General features: G+C 41.2%; 1 protein-coding gene across 9 annotated transcripts in view; it reads left to right on the forward strand.

The window, feature by feature from the left end:
* The window catches only part of EHMT1 (euchromatic histone lysine methyltransferase 1), a 1,124,912-nt gene that overhangs the window by 157,692 nt on the left and 947,440 nt on the right, over positions 1 to 19,780 (forward strand). Inside the window, exons 1-2 of one of the 9 annotated variants that reach the window (XM_085611614.1) lie at positions 5,103 to 5,201; positions 6,312 to 6,498. The exons of 6 other annotated variants lie outside the window; for them this stretch is intronic. The gene's annotated coding sequence lies outside the window, so the exon portion shown is untranslated. Of the gene's footprint in view, positions 1 to 5,017; positions 5,202 to 6,311; positions 6,499 to 19,780 lie in introns of those variants that run through there. 2 more of the 9 variants (XM_085611602.1, XM_085611593.1) reach the window with 2 other exon arrangements.

Genomic DNA, 19,780 nt, shown 5'->3' on the forward strand with positions numbered 1-19,780 from the left:
TGGCCCGACCTCTTCGCTTCGGGAAACCAGCACTGACTTCTAGTGGGCTTGTGTCTTGTCATCTCCCCCCCTCCTTGCCTTCACGTTTGTATGCTTCAGCCTTCGTGTGTTAATAGTGTCAACCTCTCTGTTGTCTTGTCTTACCTTAGTTCGCTGTAGCGGGACGCTGCCCTAGGTGATCTTTCGTTCCTCAGATGGTCTTCTCCGATATTCAAATCCAGCCCCTAATGCTCCTCACGTCTTATCAATCACTGGTAGAAGGCACGGTCTACTGTCATGTATGCTTCCATGGCAGCTAGTGCACCTACTTTGTTGATGTATTTCCTTGATCCACAAATGAAGGTAACTCTTACTTGGCCCTGCAGCTTGTTCCTACAGCGTGTATGTGGGTCTGTTAATGAGCTTTTTCTGAGGCTGGCTTGGAGACTTAACATCATGCTGTCTTGCACCCGGTTATACACCCTCCCTCCCACATTAATGTTTAGGTGAGGATTAAATAGGTGGAGTGGTGGTGACACTGTGAAGTGGCAGTACCTTGGGACCCAATTGCAGGAGAAGATGAAATTCAGCTAAGAATAGAGATGCCTTATGCCTTTAGTCTTGATCAGGACTCTGTCAAAGTTAGCTGATGGGTTTAAAAGACTCTACTCTGACTGTCCATAACCAGCCCCTATTCTTCCTTGGTCCAGTGAGTATCCGTGTTCATTTCAGCTCCAAAGCTGGTTGTGTTGAAGGAGAGAATGTAGTTGTCTTCCCAGAAGGCTTTTAGCTGGCTGGTTGCAGTGCCTTCCAGAATGAGTTTTGGAATTGGTTGATAATATACCTGATCTGCAGCCTCCAAATTTGTTTTTTACGTCGAGGGTCTTCACCTTGCCTTTCTCCAAGCATTCGGCAACTTGCCAGATGAAAATGAATTAAACAGTTCAACTGGTGGAGCAATTTATGGCGCTAGGGCTTGAAAGGCCCAGGGCATACAGGATTCAAGAGATCAGTGGATGGTTGGGGAGCGGGGGCAATGAGAGCTCTTGGAAGCATTCTTCAACTGACCATGGGTAAAATTTGTAAAAGTTGGAATATGTCATAGTGTGTTTTATTTTAATTGGAAATATAAAACCAGGTGTCACGCTGGTCTTGAGAAAGTGGTAGGTCTTTTTCTGGAAAATAGGCTATCTAAAAAGATTTATAAATGGCTTTTTTCATCTATTGCGTTTAATATTGTTTATTGCAGCTAAGATTTGGACCCTGTATGAGAAAGCATTTTTGATCTAGTATGCCACGTGAAATTTTGTAGTTTGCATGCCAAGTTCGTTCCACTTGGTGAATGTAGGACTTTAAACTAAAAACCTTACAGGATAACTATTTATTTTTGTTCTTGATTGAAGAATCCTTAAGAAATGTTGTTCCCATAGGAGCTTGGGCTTCAATAATTTGATAAATGTAATTTGGGATGTTCACGCTTTCCTTTATTTCTTGAAGAGGGATGTTTGAAGTTAGCTCTTCCTTGAGGTTTTTACGAGTTTTAGAGACTACAACAGTTGAGACTGATTTCCTTTCCTGAAATATTTCTGTTTAAAAGGCTCCCTTGAGCCAGCAAGCTGATGAACTTTGGAGATTCACCTGTCTGCCTGTGAGTGGTACTGTGACCCTAGAGGAACTTGGGAGCATTTCTAACAACCCCAGATGATTTTTCTTTGCTCTCTAATACCGCTGCTCTCTACTGATGATGGGCTCAACCCAGAAACACGTGTCTAGAGAGATACAGCAATGTCTGCACCAACTTTGGTGAAAAACTCCAGCTATTTTTTTAAATAAGTTTGAACTGTGTACTGCATTTACGAGGATGCAAAGGGGCGAACTGTGCTGGGACTGTGAGGCAGTGTGCTCCCAACCCCCATTCTGAAATATTTCTTTACCTGGAGCAGGTATTACTTGAAATGGCTTTATGAGATCATTGAATGTAAAAGGAGATTGCTAAGTGATCTGACCAAGGAAATTGAACTGGGTGTGTGGAGGAGGAAGTGCCTGTCGGAGATGAAGTCAAAGTAAGATCCAGCAAGTGGCCTGCTGGGTGGGAATGAGCGTGGTTAGTTACATGCAGATTGAGAGAGGCTAGGTCTTCAAACAGATATTTGATCAGGAGTTGTTCTGGAAAATGGAACCACATGGTTAGGTCTCCTAAGAAATCAAAGGGATGTGAAAGAGAGCACTGCTGTATGATTGATGGGGTGGCAGACATCAAAGTAGGTTAAGTGGGAGATTTTATAGAAAGATAAAGGCAGTGCTGTTGTAGTCTGCAGCTGTAGTCCTTCAGCTTTCATGTGTCCATGATGGGTATATGTTATGTTCGGAATGGTGAAAGAGAGTGAAAACGTGCTGATATCCAGGAAGCTCACTGACACTGCTGCCAAGCCCATGAGTGCTGGTCTGTGCAGGTCTCTGCAAACAAGACTAAAGTCTTTGGAGTTAAAAAAACAGATATCCAGGATAGTATCTTTGATTTTGTCCTCCTAAATCAATGTGTTGTATAGGAGAAGTGCTATTGCAGTTCAAGACTGGTACAGATGTGGCCAAATAGCTGTGCTCTGTGATACTGTTACCAGCCATGCCCCAGAACTGGTAATAAAATGGCCATTGGCCTTCTCATCTTTCAAAGACTTTGCTTCCCTTTGCCCAGGTTTCCAGCCAGTGTCTCCTCTTTTATTCCAGTCTTGCTGTCCAAGAAAGGATGCAGGGTGAAAAACAAGGTTACTTGTTGGTGTGCATCAGGGTGGGGAAAATCTTAGTGATTTTCTGAGGCAATAAATTACCAACCATATCTCTTGTGCCTCACACTACTTCCTGAACCATCAGTGGAGCTAAATCACACATCTACACCCAGGGCCCTACGCAGGCACTTCACATACGGCTTTGGATAAAAGATCTCTGCCAAAAACCCATAGAGGGTGCACGTCTGGTATTGCGGCTTAAGCTTGACGAGGAGCAAAGCCCTATGATGAAGCACGACAAGAGTATGTGAAGTTTCTAAATCCAAAAAGGAACCACCCCATTGGTTCCAGAATACATGGCCTGCTAAAACACCTACTCTCTCACCTCTATAGGATCCGCATACCCATTTACCTACAACTGAACCAGATTTTGCCTTCAGAAGTTTAGGATGATTAATTTGTCCACAGTGCCAGCACCATCCAAACCCATTACTAGTTGTGCTGTCTACCTACAAGAATCATGTTTTCATAGTCCTCTCTGGTAGGCATGCAGACTGGTTGCCATATACAACATGGGGAATCAGCACTATGATTATGTACAAAAGACTGCTTTTGTCTGAATGCAACCCTATGTCATTTTACAAAAATTCCGTTTCCGGCACTGGACTTCATTTCTGCAGGTGATCCACTGCCATCCGCATGTGGACAGCTGTCTGGTAAGAGCGTTCTCTAAAGTACAGACTGCAAATAACTTGGTCAGTCTAATCAGAAAGTGTTACAACCTTGAATTAGCTACTGAATAGCTCAAGTTCTTCTCACTTCATATAACAGCATCATATTAGTTGGGCCTTTCTGATCAATTTAGGGCTAGGATAAAGTCACTTTTTTGGTGGCTGTTACTCCTAGAATATAGGTATGGTCGCTACTATTTTGAAAACCCTTAGCCTGCACTGTGCCATTGGCCAAAACGTCCACTCGTACAAGCTGCATTTTAGAAATAGTATGCATTGTCATCTGCAACGGGGAAGTGAGTGTGACTGTGTACACCTCTTGGTGCATGCATAATACCGACCAAGCAGTGGTCTGAATGGAACAACTTTTCGATGCAGCTTCTGATCCAATCAAGGACTCAAGAAGCCCTATGTACTAGGAGTTACTGAGTCACAATTACAGTTTGCAGGGACACAAAACATTTCCAAATCCGAATTTCTTACCAAAGATGGCTTAAAGAGTGGTTAGAGGACATAGGTTCAGCTATGCCACCAAAGGGACAAAGCGAGAAGACATTATGCTAGTGCCATTAATCATTAAAAGAAACCTCAAGGTACCACAGTGTTTCTCTGAGCTGCTTTGATGTATCGAGGTTGCATATAGTGTGGGAGGACTGTTTTAACAGGGATGTTGACTGTGTGCCGCAAATGTTGGCTAACTATTTACAACTGTCAGAGACCTCCCACAATACTTAATTTCCGAAAATTGTTGCTACAGAAGGCTAAAGAAAAGATAACTTGCCTCCAGTTCCTCAAACAGGCACAGTGGTCTGGAGTGAATGTCACTTCTCTCTCCAGCCTTCTTGGTACAGCGCAATATACTTTGGTGCCATGGATATTTGTTAAATTTTTGAGTGAAGAAGTGTCCGTTTTGGCATTTTCTATAGCTTCTACCGTGCAATAACATACATTGTGCAGCATTTCCGTCCCCTTACGTGAGGGCACTTTTTTGACCTTCAGTATCTTGTTTCATAGATGAAATTTATATATTAGGACAGTAACAAGTGAAATCCCGTAGATGGGGGACATTCTTGTATATTAATTATCTCAATACATGGTTTCATGTAAGGGGGACTGTTGGTGGTGTAAAACAACCCTCATGATTGTAGTCATGTCTTGCTGTAATAGAAATCTGAAATAAATTCAAAAAATTCAAAAAGCATTCTCGGCAAGTCTCCACAGCAGTGGTTCGACCTGTTTTGCCGTTAGTACCGATTTATGATTGATTAGTTATCTTGAAAGTGTTGGAATTTGATAATTTCAGAATACGGAACAGTTCTAAATCCTGGTTTGAAATCCGATTTTCTTGCCCCAGATGTTAAAATTTAGTTATTTTATAATTGAAGCCACCTAACCGAATTATTTAAGCAATCGCCAGAATTCATAAAAAGCTGCTTGTGTCATCGTGTCAAATGTAGAATCTTGTTATTAAATATTTTTAAGTAGGCATACCTTAAGAAAAATAATCTCTATTCAGCCCTTCTGCCATTCCAATAGTTGCCTCTTCAGTGGTTTGCCTTCCTGTCACTTCCTTCTCGGATTACCAGAGAGGGCAGTGCAGCCCGTGAGCTGCTTCGTGCTGGAGGAGGGAGAGAGACTGTTCTACTGAGCATGCTCCTCAGCTGCCACTGTGGGCTGGGACTCATGAACACACCAGTGCTGTAGGCCTCAGAAACCCGTGGTGAAAATCTCAAGGGCTGCACGACTGAACAGGCCTCTGAATGAGGTAGGAACCTGGATGCATGTCGTTGAAGGGCTTGTGCCTCGGATTCTTCACTGCTTCTAGGCCCCGGGAAGGTTTGTTGGGTTGAAATGTGAGCCTGAATTGAAGAGGCCCAGCACACACACTGCACCAGCTTCCTTCCAGTGGCTTCACTCTCTCTTCCTGTTGCTGGCTTGGCTGGTGAACATTGAGCCTTTGTACTTTTGTCTGAGCTGCATCACGCTTTTTATGAGGTCATCTCTTTGCTGATTCCTTCTAAAGTACGTGTGTTCTTTGATTCTTTAATGTTAGGGTAGGTTATTCAGAAGAATTGTGTTTTTGCGTGTATACTTTTTTCCTTTTTTAACTGCTTGTGGTGTAGGATCCTACTGTTATGAATTTTACCACTTTGAATGGCATCAGAGGTAACCAAATCTTGTAATCCTTTTGATATCAACAAAGGGTAAGGTTAACACTGTTCGCTATTCAAGGGTTTTGAAGTACATTATCCAAAAATACCAGGGACCAGTTGCTGCAACATATTTTGTCTATCAAACTGAGTTGGACGATCCTAAAAGGGTGTGATTGCCTTATAGAGAGCTGTATTTTCCTAAATGGCCTCAATTGTTCAAGGCCTTTGGGAGTGATAACAAGTCTGTTTATCTGAACATATGGTACTGATCGTCATTTTCTGCGTGTGGTACTTTAACTAAGTTAATCCTGGTCTCATTGCAGCAGCCCATGCTTTGTCTTTAGTACATAAGCGTAAAATATGACAAGAGGACCTGGTCTGTTTGGACATCTTTGGATAACAGTATTTTGATAGACTTGTGGAACCCTATACTTTCTCCCCCTGACTTCGAGGGTTATTAAAAATTCACCAGATTCCATCCCATGGTTAAGTATCTGTGTCCTTTTCCCGTTTTTTAACTTTTTTCTTTTATGTTTGCCTATTTGGATAGAATGGCATCAGCTCTTCACTAGCCTCAGCACATCTAAATGCAGTCTCATTGGCGTCTTTGCCTATTGGCAAGGCTGAGCTAAGAGGTTTAATGTCTGTTTCTTTGGCAAACGTCTTACGTTTGTATTTATTTGAATGGGATTTCATTATCTTTTTTTGTGTCTGGTGCTAAGGATGCTCCATTTATCGTCTCATAACAGCCAAATGCAGTCTCATCATTGGGTTCGCCTCCTGAAAAAATAAAGCTTCATAGCTCTGATTTCCTAATTTGATGAGCAGGTGACTACCGCCGCGGCCTTGAGGTGACAAAACGTTCAAAGATCCTCTGTGATTTAGATGGAAACAAATGCTTTGAACTTGGTAAGTCAGCCATTTTATTTTATTCCTTCAAGAGACTTGAATTCTCTATTTTAAAAACTGTGTTTTATGTGAACAGTCTGCTTGCTGCCGTACTATATTTTTGAGCAGAATGCAGTGTTTAAAATGGTTCTGCTTCACTAGTATCCACAGATTAAACACGTTGTGTATTTTGTTGGATACTATGTATTTCTCTAACATTTGATAGTAAAAGCGTCCGTATATTCATTCATTCCAGAAGTGGTATCTGGTTAGTCTGACATTAAAGAGCAAATCTTCTCCTAAGGAGGTCCCTAAGTGTTAGTCCCTCTTCTTTATTATTAGTTGACAGTGAGGGGAATGTCTGATCGTGGCTCGCATGCTCTTTGCTGGTTCTTCTGACAGGGCATCACCACATTGCGTTTTTGGTGGCTTAGACTAATCATGCATTGCCTCCCTCCGATGTACTGTGCAGATGTGTCCCTACAAATGTTTGCCTTGAAGTCTTGTGACATTTTAGCCCTAACTGGATGAGTCCTGTGTATGGTAGAGCATATATCTGTTGATGATCTTATGGGAGACAGGTGTTGTGTTGCTGGTATGGTATTTCAAGCATGTCCTGTTATCTCCCCATAAAAGGCCAAATTCGATAGCTTGTCACGTTTTCTCACAAGGTTCCAGAGAACTTCAACTGAATTGGCGATTTCTTTAAGCAGCATCTTCAAAGGGGGTTACACCTATGCTGTTCTTTGGTTGTCCCTTACAAGTCTTAACTTCCCTGATTTGTATTGATGGAATCTGTAGTCTGCATATTCGTGACTTCTAGATTGATCCCAATAGACTCATAACTACTTTGTGACACATGAAACGAAGTACTTCTCAGTTTTGTGACAGCTGCATCTTGAAAAGGGTTGCATCTGTTACTGCAGTTGGCATCTATTTACTCTTACACTTGCTCTTTTATTTTAGCTATATCTTTGCACCCACGGCAATTCTGGATCAACCCCATTGGCTCTGATTTCGAATTCAGGACTACATTTTGATCCTTGTGTTATTAGGAATTTGCATATGGATCAGAATAATGTGTTGTGTAATTATCACATCCTCACAGGTTCCAAAACCCAACAGAACAGTTACTGCTGCCTTGCTGGATGCCAGTTTGTATATCATAGTAAATCATAACGATCTGAATCCTGGGAGCTCTGAACATCTAGTTTGATCGCCCTGACCTTGCTCAAACAAACTCCTCTGTGGTAAACCTAACCATTCTCAACTTACTCCAGCTTATCTCTGGTAAGATGCATTCTGCTGGTCACATTTTGGATGCAAATTTCGTTCCATCAGGACATCTAACCATAACTGGACACTTTTAGGCCCTGCAGGAGATGGGTCCTGCGTCCCTACAATGGAGCCTAAAGAGATTACCCCAGGGAGATGCCTCAGTTCAGCAAACCTCCAATGTGTAACAAGATTCAGCGAGCACAGACAAGGCAGTTGGGCCTTTGTAGTTAATGCAGCCCAATTATGGAATATGTTACCAGCTACTCTCGGATCATTAACTGATCAACTGTACTTCAGAAAGGCTTCGAAGACTTGGCTCTTCCCTAAGTAACCATGTGGTCTTCTTGTGCTCACATTTACAGCTGGCATGTAATGATAAAAGCTTACAGCGTCAGGATACTTGTAAGGTGACATTTGTGCTCTGTACATTTTATGAATAAATAAAATAACTGGAAACCTTCCCTTAATCTGAAGTGACCAAGACCTAATCTCCTTCTTGGTGTACTTTTTCATCAGAACAATTACTACAGAAGTAGGGGTGCACAAAACTACTTACAGGCAGTAGAATAAGCTCTGCTTCTTGGCACTGGACTACAATCTCATCACAACCTTTCATGTCAGAAAAATAACAGTGATTGAAAAACTTGCCTTACCCCAGACTTCATGGCAGGGAGCAACCTACAGTCTGACCAGCAAACAGGCTTTTTTACCCTGTCAAGGGTGCTGAATCTGCTCTGCTTTCACTTTGACCAGCAAACAGGCTTTCCTCTTGGCAGAGGCACTGAATTTGCTCGGTTAGCCATCTGGGATGACCTGAAAATGACAGTGGACAGTAATTGGTTGATAGCATTGCTATAGCTGCCTTTGACACGGCCCATCTTCAGACTATATTATTGAGGCTTGAGGAACTTTGCTTCGGTGGAAGCATTCTAGGGTGGATTTCCTACTTTCATGAAAGGTCAAGCTTAGGTTCCCTAAATCTGTTTAATCATCCTTTTTTACCACCGAAACTGGCATGTCTCAAGATGTTTTGACCTCACTCAACTCCCCTGTGCAAGTGCTAACTCACACCCATACAGGACCTTTTCAGGTCTTCAGCTTAACCCGCTACAGCTATGCTAATGACTCATCCTTCATTCTACACCAGGAATAATTACAGCAACACGAGAAGTGCATTTCACTGCTTTTATGCACAACACCAAAATACTTACCAGGTAGGCCACTCTTCAACTCTGCATCCTTCCACCCAACCAGTCCCTGGAATGCAGCACACTACTCATTTGGTAAAGTGCTCCATTGCCTTGTAGCGCTGTAAACGTTTCTTATGTACTTTCAAATGATCGACTGCGGCTTTGAAGGCACACTGAATGATATTTTCTATAAGGGTATAAAGTGGCAAATAAAGGACTCCTTGAAACTAATGTCATGGGCACCTCTACTCATTCAGTTATTTGAATGCCGGCTACCTAAAAGGAAACTCTTCCTGTGTTCTGTGAAAGAGCTTGTTCTGAATAAGCCGGAGTCTGGCAGAAATCGTCAAGGATTGAGAGGCCATTTGGGCCAGCGTCCATTCATAATCTTCCATTCATCATCTTCCATTCTCCCTCGTCATCCTCCCATTTTAGTCGTAGCTTATCAAATTCCCCAGGTATGTTCAAGATTAAGACTGTGCATTCACGAAAAGCCCATCCTACGAAGGTTTCAAATGTCAGCTTAGCGTTTAGAGTGTTAAATTCAGACACCTGTTAGCTTTCCTTTATAAACCCTAAGGGTTATGGCAAACCTACAAGTTTTGTAGAAATGGCACTGTGAAAGCTTGAATTTGTTTGAGAGTTGTTCAGAAGAATGAATGTGGGTCACAGCCCATGGCTCTCCTGACTTTGAGATTGCTATAAGATCCCAGGCCAAGAACCCCTCCTCTCCCCCCCCCCCCCCCCATCCCCCCTCCGACACGCAACTTGGGGCAACCAAGCAGAGCCTCCATTTGTTTCTCCGCCATGAAGAACCGGCGCTGCTGCACCATCAGAAGAGAGTAGTTTGGGTAGATGGAAGTTTTCTTGTGATAAGTTACGGTGTCTTTAATGCACTCCTCCCTCAAGATCACATCCCTGTCCAAATAGTTGAGAATGTGTGCAATAAAGGATCTTGACAGGGTACAAAATGATCCAAGAGTCACTATGTTGGCCTACCCCTCCCCCCACAAAAGTGGTTTGTAGAACGTAACTCAATTTTCTAAATGTATAGGAAAATATTTGTTTTTTTGTTCCCTAATAAAACTGCAGTGTAACTTTGAGTATAGTAGTGCTATTGCATAGGCATTATCTGTATGAATAAAAAATATACTTAGATTTTTTAATTCATTTGATTGAACGTTGATCTCTGAGGTTGAAGTACTGCATGCCACCAATTTACAATATGTTTATAGAGCTGTATCATGCCTAGAATGATCACGCTTTAAAAGTATATGCTGAATTCATGTAGAATTAATTGAATTTGATAATTTATTGTATTGATAAATATAAAAGCGTTATTTTTCTGTTTTGAAAATTGTTGTATGACTTGTGGGACATTGTAGAATTGCTGAAATCTAAAATGTTCAACATACTAATTAAAAATCTTTTTCTGCTTCTCTGTTCCATTGCTGTTCTAGTTTATGGTTGTTATTATTTGAGCTAAACACAATCTGCTGTTAGTATGGCTTTGCGCAGGTATTCCGGTCCGGTGGTGATTTACCAAAATGGTTTGCTTAGTATCATGACCAACTGAGTCTAACTCCGTTTGTGGAGATGTCCAGTAGAGTGAGTGAAATTAGATTTCTGTTGGATAGATTTGTTAAAATTGATTTGTGAGTTTGATGGGCAAGGCCAAAGGGCAATACTAAATTGGGTACGAATTTTCTTGTTTGGTGTGCATTAAATTGTCATGTGTATGTGTAGTAGCGATGCAGCCCTGTCAGGAAACACGTTTGTTCATTCGATACACAAAGGGTTAGTGAAGAATGCCAACCAGTGTATGCAAGTAGGACATTTGGGTTAATATCATCTTTTAGAGGATCTTCTACTCTTGTCGTATTCAGTTGCCGAGTACAGTTAGAGCAGGTGCTGGAAAAAGCAAAATCAATAAAGTGCTTTGAATTGACACTTCAATGTGCATGTGTAATCATTGCAGCATATGAAAAAAAATGAGGCAACTCATTTCCTTCCAACGAAGCCACGCCTAATGGAGAGAATAGGTACATTTGATTAACACAGTTGAGCACGTTTTCTGTGGCGTAACTGCTTTGTACGAAGAAGGCCTTTGGTCAAGCCCCATCTCTAGCCTGTGGGTGAAAGGAAGAGCAGCTGCTTTCAGTGGTTTTCCATGGTACAGATCGCATTTCATAACTGCCTCAAGGTGCCTTTGTGCCTTTATTCTGGATCTCATTAGTTTGCTTGTGCATGTGATCAGGGTAACCTATGAGCTGGCTGCTGAACAAGCCTCCCTCCCCCACCCACCTCTTGCCTTCTGCTCGGGTCTCTTGAAAGAACATGGCTGAATGATGTGATGGAATCTTCTTCTACCTCGTTCCTTTACTTTGACTGGATGACTCACAAGTGGCAAACACATATGCAGTCATTCGTCGGCTTCAAGTCCACGGCATTCAGTCTTCCAGGTATGGGGAAAAGATTATTCAAGGGCTGTGAGGAAAAAGCTTACAAATTGGTTTTTGTTGCCTCGGAAACAAACTGACGTGCCTGAGCTGTATTCATTCTGTATATTTGCATTTGCTAGACAGGCCTGAAGATTATGCCTACCATACTCAACATTGAAAGCAAGAAGGTGTGGGGTTGAATAATGTGGACAAACAATATTGGGCCCTGGGTTGCAGGCCTGGATGAAGGTATTTCATTTTTACCATGTTTTTACTAAACTGCTCAGTTTCATTAGACCAAAAAATAACAGGTTTTCATCCTTTGTGCAGTCACTGTTACGTTCTATATGTAAACTATATTATTATGCACAGCTAAGTTTGTCTGACCTTCTAGGCACTGTTTAACTTTATTAATAAGCAGAGCTGCAAATTTCCTTCATAGTATGGGACACCTGTTGAAGTATGCTTTGTCGTCCTCTCTTGAGACAGAGGAAAGAAAAAACAGAACACTAGGTCACCCATGCCACTTTGGTATAGTCCAGGTTTATACAGCCATCGATTTACAGAGTGTGGTGGCGTGTCTATTACATGGATTTAATTTATTTTAAGAGAAGCGCACTAGGTTGCTATTACCAATAGGTGGCTTGAGTATTATGTGAAAAATAAGCCTTTTTTTATATTTATCTATTTGGTAAAGTGCCTATGTGCTTCATTCTTAAGACTTCAAAGTACTAGTCTGTTGGATGAACAGTGATCAGCAGGATGCTTGTCAAACATTGGAGTGTTCTTCAGTTGATGGAGTCAAGCCCCTTTGGATAGTTCGGGTTGGGCCATGTCTGAATGTTAGCTTTCTTCTAGTTCCCCTAGCTCTACATAAGCACACAGTACCGAAGGTTTGTCTGAATTGCCATTATGAAGTGCTATATAAGTGTTGGGTCTTTACATTCTTGCAAGGGTAAAGCCGATTCCTGGTTTCCTCGGTCTCCTTTAGAAACTTCCTACAGAATGTATGGATTTGGCTGCAATGATGTGGAACCCCAATAATCCCAGTGGGCTCAAAGGCCAACCCTATCCAATTTCTACCTTCTTTGTCTTAAAGAAGACTGGAGATGGGTCGCAGGTCGCAAGAGGTTAATCACCAGTTTACTGAGCGGCCTGGTCTTTAAATTGACTTGAGCTCATTCAGGCAAGATGTGTTCTTTCCTGAAGAATTATAAGCAAGTGCTTAACTAGAAACTATGTCCAAAGCCCTTTGAAGGAAAAGCCCCTTTCTTCCTGCTATTTTCAGATTTTTTCCAATATCCGAGTTCCACAGTATGGTGCTGCATATTAGCAAATTGTTTGCAGTAGCTTGAGGCCTAAAACTACTTCATAATGTCAGCTTATTTAGTTATACTGTTTGCTGCTGCAGATGATGCAGTTTTAACGCTGTAAAACACAACTCATACACTCAATTTATCGACCTTGTAATGATGAAAGGTTGCTTTTGCCCCACTATGAGTCAAACGTGTTACCTGCAGGTTACACCCAGATAGCTTCAACAAACACTCAACTCATTGATCTGTCTTGAAACCCTTTGTGCATTATTTTTGTCCAGCTACTAGTATGGATTCTAGATGTATGGCACAGAACATACCTGTTCTTTTTCTTTAAGCCTTGAAGTTGAGAGAAATAGTGCACCACTCTTGTGACCACGGTGTAGAATTATAATTTGCCTACTTGCTTTCAAAGGAGAAGTTTTGGGGGGGGAAATCAGATGGGTTTGAAAACCAATCATAGTAGCGACCACTAAATGCTTGCCCATGGATTCTCAAATCTGACACGCGCTGATGTCTTTATTGTTCTCGGGAGGTTGAGCAGTTGCTACTGCATGGCCTGGCATTCTCAATTAATCACATAGCCGGCTACCTCAAACTAACTACAAGAACATGCCATTTATAAAGAAAAGTCATTCTGTATTGTGCTGAACTCCTCCAGGTCTTCTGGCACTACAGCTCCGGTTGTATCCATAGAATGCAGGTGTTCTGTACAGGCACTCCCTCATTCTGTTCTACGGTTTGGCCTAGACTCTAGAGACAAGTATCATGGCTTGACAAAGGATGAAATACACAAACGGTAGTTGACTTAAGGAGGTCCTTTTTCCAGCACGTGTTATCTGTTTGGTAACCACGAGCAGGACGTTATCTGTTTTTTTTAGTTTCATTATAGGTGCATTTTCAGGTCCATGGTTCATCCTCCGTCTCGGCACATCAATCTAACAGAGTTGGATTATAGGGTAGCACAACCCCTCGATAATGACTTATGTTATGTCCTCTTCATTGTTCTTGAACTGTGGTATGCCTGTAGTTTTTCCTACATTGGTGAAGCTGAATCTCGCAAAGAGATTAGTTGAGCTGTACCCCTATTGACTATCTTGCCATTAGCCCAGTAGCCCAATGGTAAAGGTGTTTCTTGTAGGGGGACCATACATGTTTGCACAGAAAGAACATTGTTTTACTGTTTTTGTAAGATACGTCGAGCTGCCTTTTTCTTTAGTACTTTGCAGGAGAAAACCTTTGAATTCATTGTGTGAGCTACTTACTTGAATGGCTAAAAGTGCTCTCTGATTTTATGGTTTATGGAGTTAATGGGGTTGACAAAACCAGTAGGTTTTCGAAGAATGTGCAGGATCCCTCTTGCAGGGTTTTGGAACTCCGATATCCCATTATGTAATTTCTTGGGCAACTATTGCTAATAAACCTCTCATTGTTCGTGCCGTGCATCAGTGGTAAGCAACACGCGGTGGGCTCTCTTGGCAGACCTTAAGGCATCTGTGAAGCTTGTATTTTGTTGAAGTGTAATGAAGACTCCTAATCTGAACAGCAGGTTCGTGCTCTGCGAAGGGAACGGTAGTGATGATTCTGGCCTTGGCGCTCCCTCTGTTAGTTGAAACTAGCTAAGATCGAAAGGTGTTTGAACTGTATATGGTTTTATAATAAAAAGGGGGTACTTAGGATTATAGTAGGCATTGCTGATGACCAGTGGAATGGTGTCATGCAGCTAGCGCCATAGAGTGAAATAGGCCTTTAGTCGCTTTTACTTGTTAAAACAAAAATAATTTAGCAAAGCACATTGGTATCCTAACTCTAAGTTTGAGTGGATAAATATGATGGTTCTATTTTCTATTATATGCCTTCCATAGATATGCACATTCCAGCCCTATGAATACTCTTACTTATATTCACAAATTTTTGGATGATTTCTTGAACCCAACCTGCATGTAACTGTGTTGGATACCTAATCACGTTTTCAGGTTAAGCACTTAAAGGCTGAAATTTGCCTTTCTCGTCCTTGGTTATTGTTTCGAAGGAGGATATCTCTCCGCCACCAAGCCTCTTCTCTCAATCCCTCCCCTACTAGCTTGCTAAGGAACTGAACAAAGTGACACTATGAGTCTTCCTTATTCTCACCCTGTCCTTGTGAATTGTGTACTTAGTGATGCCCCCTCTTGGGATTGTTGTTTTGAATTATAGCAGGTGCTTCTCAGACTACTAAACTGATTTTCTGTATGGCATATTAATGGCTTGAGCTGCTCGCCCTACTTATTATTTAATCCTGTGTAACAATGTTTGGGCTGGTTAGCCTGTTTGTTTTCACTTTTATTCTTTCACTGCTCCACACCGTGAATCTACTTTTTTCCCGCTTTGGTTTTCAGCATTCCTTGGAGTGCATGTGTTTTCTTGCTTCTCCGTGTGCAGCTTTCTCCTCGCAATGCCCCATAAGCACTCGGTGTTTAAGCTCTTCCTTTGCTTCTTGTGCTCCTCCCCATCCATTTGGCTTTTGTTTTTATTTTAATTTTTGTTTTTTTATTTGAAAGATTCCTCAATCGGTTCCTCCTCCCTTCTCCTGCTTAATTGTATTTACCACGCTCTCCACCCATGCCCCTGGCCCCCGCTATTTTATTTCATGTTATTTTATATTATTTTATTTTTTTCAAGATCCTGGTAACTGCAGTTTGATCCCGGGCAACTCCCTTCATTAAAAAAACAAAAGCACGTTGTTTTGCTTTTTATGTTCTATTGAACTTAATGCTCAAAGATAAGGGTCTGCAATCTCGAAACAGTAAATAAAAATGAAAGCAAAATAACTGGTGCATTACAGCACAGATGTGCGCGTTTGTCAATATGTTGGGGCCACTGTGGCTTCACAACTCTGGTGTACACACGTTCGTTATCACTTTGGGGCCTCTGTGGCTTCATGATTCATTTGTGTGCACACGTTGACACAAATGCTTGGATGCATCTTTTTGCCGATGTTAAAAATTGACATATCATTTTTTTTAAACTTTCTGACGATTCTGTACAGCTTTGGGGAAAAACACTGACAAAGCCAGTAGGTATGATTGCCAAAGCCAGCAGCTGAGACCCGATCTGCTTCATCTTCCTTATATCCTTAGATATGGTCATCTCCTTAGACTTGGGTGTCTGCATTCCGTATACTGATCGCTTTTTGGGTCACAGTCGTGACTTCTTGTGTTTCTCAGGGAGTTAACATCAGTATATGTAGGTACCAAGCTCATGACAGGAGTTTTGAAAGGAATTTTTCTGGTGTAATGGATGGATCCCAAGTCTTTCTCTTAGAGACTGTTGAGCTACATGTTTGCATTTCGTAGACTTTCTTTATACTTGGAGGCCAATCTTGTGATCTCGCTTTTCTCCAGTCTTTTTGAACTGCAGTACTGGAATTAAACTGCAAGCTGATCTCTAGCAGACTCTGTAGGATAGTTTTTTCATAACCTGTAATGTTTGACAAAGATGATCCATTCTTCCACACCTTTATTTTTATATTATGTGGCTGAAGATACTCGGACAAAGTAGGCTCTGGATTCTGCTGAGTTGGGTCTGAGTGGATGAATCCAAGTGTCTTGTGAATTCTGTTGCATCCGTAGATCAGAGCGCTGCTAATAGCACTTCCTTCCCATTATACGATTCATGAAACCGTGAGATGGCTTGGGAGCTGCCTCTGCTGGGCATGCACTAGAGCTGAAGCTGCACACACAGTGAAACTGTAAACGTGTGGCTGAGAATTGAGTTGTAGGCCTGAAAAGAGGATCTGCAAGGAAATGTAGCCCAGCTCAGAGGAACCTGGAGGCGGTCTGCTCTGGAAATTCTATAAACGTGGTATGTAACCCCAGCTAGCCATTCGGATGAGCTTGAGCCTGTGTGGAAAGTGGTGTCGGAATGAATGTGCTGAGAGCAGCCAGCCTGGGTCATCCCTAACGTGGAGCCGCTTCAGCTTGCTTCTTTCTGTTCTCACGGAGTTTGTGTGTGTGTAAAGTAGGGAGGTTTGTGGTTGAGATGCTGTCAGTGTGGGCGTTGGAGGAGCAGCCTTCCCATGTCATTTGTTTACTATACAGAGGTGCATTCTTGAGGGGACAGGAGTCAGGGTTGCTTGTGTTGGTGTTTAGTGTTAAAGCGCCTCATGAGAGCGCCTTGAGTTGGTTTTTTGGTTAGAAAGAGACAAGACTCCTTAGCTTTCACTGCTAGCAGCCAATATGTGTACATTTCTCGGACTCACACAATGCATTGTTGCATTGAAAGGCTGCATGAATGTTTTTGTTGAGAGACTGATTGGAATCTCTCGTTGTCCTGTAAAGCGTGAATATGCATAATTATTTTTCATAAGAGATGAAACCATAACCTGTTCTGTTTTTCATATGAGATGAAACCATAACCTGTTCTAAGTAAAATAGACTGTTACTAACCGGTTTTCCAATGGATCTGTTCTACTCCAGTGAAATATCCTATGCTTTGTTTTCCAGCTGTCAGTTCCAGGTTTACTGATCATGCTGTGCTCCACTGGTGAAGTAGGTTTGTCATCCGTTTTGTGTGAATGATGCATGCGCGAGACCCGGACAGGTACCTGCTCTCCCTGATGACAGTGTAGGTTCTATTAATGCCATAGGCATATCTTCTCTGGTGTCTTGAGTAGCTGGCAGGTTTTATTGCCTTCAATCCAGTAGTTTAATTACTTCTCCTACTATGATTTGTAGTCCATGCCACATGGAACGCCATTAAAGCAAAGTTGCTCTGAAATTGAAATGTCCTAAGCAAAATTACTTCTATTTTGGTTAGTTTTGAATGTTGTAAGTAATGGAATAGTTTGATAAAAATTAAGAAATTGTGATTCTGGCTTGCAAAAACTTGATTTTAAATCTTTCTTGATCGTTTTCCTCAATTCTTCAACATTGAAATAATAGTTGCGATATTAAGTTGCCATTTAATTCATGGTATGAAGACTGGATAAATGTGCGGTCATCAGCTGGCTGGTGATCTATATTTTTTATGAGTACCTAAAGCTAAATTATTTAAGGAGACCTTTCAATCGGTCTGCGCAACCATTTGCTCCATATATTTAAGATTGTTTGTTCTCTTATATGGAATTGTTTCTTTCTGTGGTTTGATTTGTAAAAACCTTTACAACTCTTAAAATCTAAACATAACTGGCTCTGCGTGGACTTGGCTGCATTGGAGGTTGTTTTCTAGCTTGCAGTCCTTTTCGCTAACAGCCGTTGTTATGAGGCACAGGTAGGCTGTAGTGTGAAAGAGGTATTATATGTAAGTTGGGAGTACATTGGCTAATGGGACTTATTAAACTTTTCAATGTTGCACTTATAAAAAACAAAAATAAGTTCATGCCTATGATATAAGTACATTGGTCAAAATGTTTTACCTCCTTTACACATGTGTATGTGCTATGCACGCCTACTTATCAACCTGTCTTGTCTCCTCACTCCCAAATGTTTGCAAGACTGTGATATGTTGAAAAGTGAATGGTGTGAATGAGTCAGTGTGAATGAACTCCTTTCGTTCAGTAGGAGGCCATGCATTACCATGTATGCTGGTACGTAAAGATGGATAAACAGTATTGCCTATGAGAGATTTTTATGCAACTTTAAAAGGATTAACTAGGCATCCAAAGAATCAGATTGCATTTTGTATTCGGACATGTACACTTTAAATCTGTTTTCCCTTATTTATGAAGTCTGTAAAGATTGGTTCAAAACTAACCGCTTCTCTCTTTACTTGACTAGATTTGACAAAATGTTCCTGTAAAAAATTAAATATATTTGACAATTTTGGTATTTGATTTGGAGAAAAACCTACACAGATATGTCTTTCCAACCATGGCATGATTTCCTGCTGCGTTGATGGGTCAGCAGAAGTGTATATGAACCAGAAACAGGCAAATAACTGTAGAGTTGTGAATTTCCATTTAAGGAGTACTTGAGATACTAAATATATTTACATCTCACATGTATATATTTTACAGCAAAAATGAGAACACAGAAACCGTGCAGGATTACACCAGGTGGAAATGCCCGGGGTAGGAGAATCCTGCCATAAGGAGGAAGCACAATTCGTATCTAGTCTCTGTTTAAAAAAAGTACTAAAAACAACAAATTCTATATATTACTTTGAAAATACAGTCACTTCTTTTGGAAATATTCAAATGCGTTACACAACAATGTTAATTAAATCTTCTATATAAACTAGAGGAAAGTGTCAGTTATTTCAGAGTTTGTTGGAGTCTCTGGTTGGTAAGAGTACTCCAATTAAGTCTTATTTTCAGACAGTTATGAAATACTTTGAAAAAGGTAGACTCTTGACCCTAGTATGTCTGTTTAGTGGCATTAAAACATGTACAAAACCTATTGACAACAGTGTGTAAGGTGTGTTTGTGCTTTGTGTTCTAGTCATTGCTTTTTTCTAAGGGACGGTGGAGTATTTCTTCCCCCTCCTCCTCTGAAATGTTGATTGTTTGGCCTTCGGCCAGCATCACTTTCATGTAAAGTATCATTCCTTGTAGGGTCTTGCAGTGAACTTGTGGAGCAGTGTCAGCTGAAATGGCTGCTGCTCACAGTTGACTGAAATGGTGGTTTTCTGCTTTGAATGCATTTTTTAGCTCGCACACTTAAAACCAGTAGAGGGAGCTAGATCATGTGACCTTTTCAATAGCTCATTTTGATGGAGCCTTAAAGGGGATTGCATTGAATTTATTTTCGTTGTAAACAAACCCGGTTCAGCTTGATTCTGGACAAGAAAACCGCACATTAGCTGCAGAATTGTAGGTGTTTCGTGGTTTTTTGGTGTTGGATGTGACTGTCATCCTTAGTTAGAACTGTTGCAGTCTATTTACAGTGTAAGCTCCACGAACATGCTGCTGAGGATCCTTTTTATATTTAAATTGAGGCAGATTATACCAGTCAGGTAATGGGCTCAATTTTCTAGAGAATTCCTACTGCATACTTGAGTTATTTATTCCTAATTTTGAGCCAGTTATTTTTGTAGATTGAAAACGAGTTGTGTGCCATCTTTGTTGGTTGTGGTCAGTACTAACACGTCTATGTTATGT

This window comes from Triturus cristatus, chromosome 1_2 (genome assembly GCF_964204655.1).
Source record: "Triturus cristatus chromosome 1_2, aTriCri1.1, whole genome shotgun sequence".
Taxonomy (NCBI): domain Eukaryota; kingdom Metazoa; phylum Chordata; class Amphibia; order Caudata; family Salamandridae; genus Triturus; species Triturus cristatus.